Below are 3652 nucleotides of genomic sequence, written 5' to 3' on the forward strand. Positions count from 1 at the left end.
TATGATTGGTCTTGATAATATGTCTGCAATCTTATTGTGTATGCCCTTCTTATATCTGATGACAAGATGAAATTGCTATAGAAAACCCATCCACCTATAATGTCTTGATTGCTGAAATTTAGTTTGTGAGTGCAAATATTGAAGTGGTTGATGATCTATATGTATGATTGTTTCCTTACCCATTAGGTAATGTTTCCACTTTTTCACACTTTGTACTAATGCATACAATTCTTTATCATATGTGGGATAATTAACTACTGCAGAAGTAAATGTCTCAGAATGATAGCATATGGGTTTTCTGTGTTGCATCAACACTGCTCCCATGGCATAGTCACTGGCATCTGTCTCAATCTCAAATGGATGTTGAAGATCTGGCAGTGCTAGTACTGGTGTTGTACTGATTTTCTCTTTTAAGGTGTCAAAGGCTTTCTGTTGTTTGCCTCCCCACTTAAACACCTGTTTCAATCCTGTTAAAGCATGTAATGGAGCTGCAATCAAAGAAAAGTTAGCAATAAACTTTCTCCAGTATTGTGCTGCCCCTAGGAAACTCCTAACCTCTGTAGCATATTTGGGTTTAGGCCAGTTTACAATGACTTCAATCTTAGATGGATCTATCTTCAATTCACCACCACCTACAATATGACCCAAATAATTTAAAGATGTTCTGCCAAATTCACATTTTGACAGTTTTACATAGATATTTTCTCTTTTTAAAACATCTAAAGTTTGCTTTACATGCTTTACATGGTCTTCCCATGTCTTGCTAAAAACAAGAATGTCATGTAAATAAAAAATTGCAAAGTCATCAATAAAAGGTCTGAGTATATCATTCATAACTCTCATAAATGTAGCAGGAGCATTAGTTAAGACAAAAGGCATAACAAACCATTCATAAAGTCCTTGCTTTGTCTTGAAAGTAGTCTTCCATGCATCCTATTCTACAAATCTGACCTGATGACAGCCACTTCGTAATTCTAACTTAGAAAAGTAAACTGCTTTTTCAATTGATCTAATAAATCATCAACACGAGGAAGAGTATAACTATTCTTGATCGTTATTTTATTTAGTGCTCTATAATCAATGCACATTCTCCACGAACCATCTTTCTTTCTCACTAGCATGATTGGAGATCCACATGGTGATGGTCTTGGTCATATAAACCCTTTATCGAGCAACTCCTGTACCTACTTCTTTATCTCCGCATTCTCTAAAGCTGACAACCTGTACATTCCAATGTTAGGTAATGGAGCATCTTGCTGCAAACAAATATCATATACTATTTCTTGTTTGGGTGGCAAACCTTTTGATTCTTGAAATAGAACATCATACTCTGAAACAACTTTAACTAAATTAGCTTTCTGTTTAGAATCACAGCCTTCAAATGCATTGGTTTTATCGGGATCCTTTTCCTTTACAACCATTAGTAAAAATTGCTTACTTGAATTCACAATTCTTTTCATCTGTCCTGAGTTTATGAGAGAATAATTACCATTGAGTTTATGAGCTCTTACAATATAATCCATTCCATATTTAGTGAGTTGATACTTATTTTCAGCTCTATAGAAAATAGCTTTCCTATCATACAAGTATGGACTTCCCAAAACAATACCACATATATCCAATGGCACTATATCTAACTCAACCTCGTCTACAAATGTTGATCCAATAGCAAACCTAAGTTTACAATGTCTCATTACTTGCAGCTTTGTTTTATCAGACACCCAACCTAATGGATATGGCTTCTCATGAGGTTTTGTTTGTAATCCCAACTTCTTTACAATTGTTTCAGAAATCAAATTTACTTGTGATCCACTATCAAATAAAGTATCAATCTTATTATGCTTGGAAATTACTCTAATACGAAAAAGCTCATTTCTTTCTATCTCATTATTTTCCTTATCAACAGATTGTGCAGAATTACTTGTGGATGCTTCAGAATCTTTACCTTTAATACCTGTGGCTGTAACTGTTGTTTCATCACCTGAATCTGATTTCAAGTCCTAATGAATAGCTACAGCATTCTTTTCCTTCCTTCCACCAAACTTCTTAGGTTTCCATTCTGGATGCAAAAGCCAACAGCGTGCCTCATCATGTCCTTATTTTTTGCAATGAGTGCATGAAGGTTTATCCTTCTGTACAGTGTTTTCTTTCCTCTCCTTCCATTTCAGTCTCTTCTTTTCCTTACTCTTTCTTACAGAATATTTAGATGATCCCCCAACCTCTAGGTTTACATTCTTACCTCTAGCTTCTAGATGTGTGGCTTGAATTGATACATCATCTAAGCTAGTGGGATTAAACATGAGAATAGTATGCTTTAAATAACCATGCAGACCACCTATATACTTCAATAAAGTCTCAGGTGAGTCCAAGGATATACCTAGAGTTAAAGCTCTTTTCCTGAATTCTTGAGTATAACTTTGTACATTCTGACCCTTCAACTGGCAAAGAGTTTGCCAATTCATCATTACCTATTGCATGTAAGCTAAAGGATAGAATTACTTTTTGATAGCAGAAACAAATTCATTCTAGGTAGAAATGATTTTACCATGGATTTGCAGATAAGCTTGTGTCTTGCCTTCCCACCATACTAGTGTAGTTCCTCCAAGTTGAAGGCTAGCCAGTTGAATCTTCCTCCTTTTTGAATCAATGTTCTGCACCTTCCAATATACATCAATCTATTGTATACAATTATCTAACTTCTTTGCATTTAGTTCTACATCATAAATTGGCAAATCAAACTTCACATCTAATTTAATCAAAGAATTTTTCTTCTTTTTCTTATCAGGGCTAGCTTTATGCGAAGAAGATGATGAGGATGATGAAGGTGATGATGGAGGATATAGTGGACGAGGCATTTCCTCTCTCCTTTTTCCTTCTGGAGGGGCAACTAGAAAAGGTTCCTTTGCTCCTTTGTCTGGTTTAGGTGTTGAAGTGCTTTCACCTCAACCCTTCTTAAACTCTAGATACATCTCTTCCACCATGGCTCGCATGGCCATAAGACTGTCCATAAACTGAGATTCTGATCCCAATGGAGCTTCTTCTACCATTCTCCTATGAGAATAGACTCTTCAAATCTCTAGATTAGCCTCAACAAGTTCTCCTGCCCCTAGTCTGAGCTTTAATCTAGTTAGCATTCAAAATCCAGCACAAGCTTGTCTAACCTTAACAAAACCAAAACCAGATGCTTTGATACCACTTGATCTGAAAATGAGATCTTAAGTCAATATTAAGGTATTACAGACTCATGTGCAGGAATGCCTATATTACTTAGTGCAACGAATCAAAAAGATTGCAAATAATATAGACAATTAACAGTTATAAAACATAGTAAACACAAACATCAACACAACAAATAATCAAGGAGTTCACCAGACTTCCTGGCTACGTCTCCTGGTCCAGCCTTCAGTTTCGACCTCTATATTATGTCTTAAAGAGCATATGATTACAAGTATGAGCTCAATCAGAGCCATAACACATCAACAACGATATTACACAGGGATTTCACCTGAAAACCTCGAGTTTAAAGAGTACACAAACTCTCCCTCTTAGTGCCTCTAATCAACTCTTCATAGATGCGATTTCTCTGACTCTCTATCTCTGAGCAACTGCCTCTCCCCTGCTCTCTGCCATTGAATGGATTTTAAGCCTATTG

This window comes from Pinus tabuliformis, chromosome 1_2 (genome assembly GCF_031772625.1).
Source record: "Pinus tabuliformis cultivar Carrire ecotype Pingquan chromosome 1_2, CPIR1, whole genome shotgun sequence".
NCBI classification, from domain to species: domain Eukaryota; kingdom Viridiplantae; phylum Streptophyta; class Pinopsida; order Pinales; family Pinaceae; genus Pinus; species Pinus tabuliformis.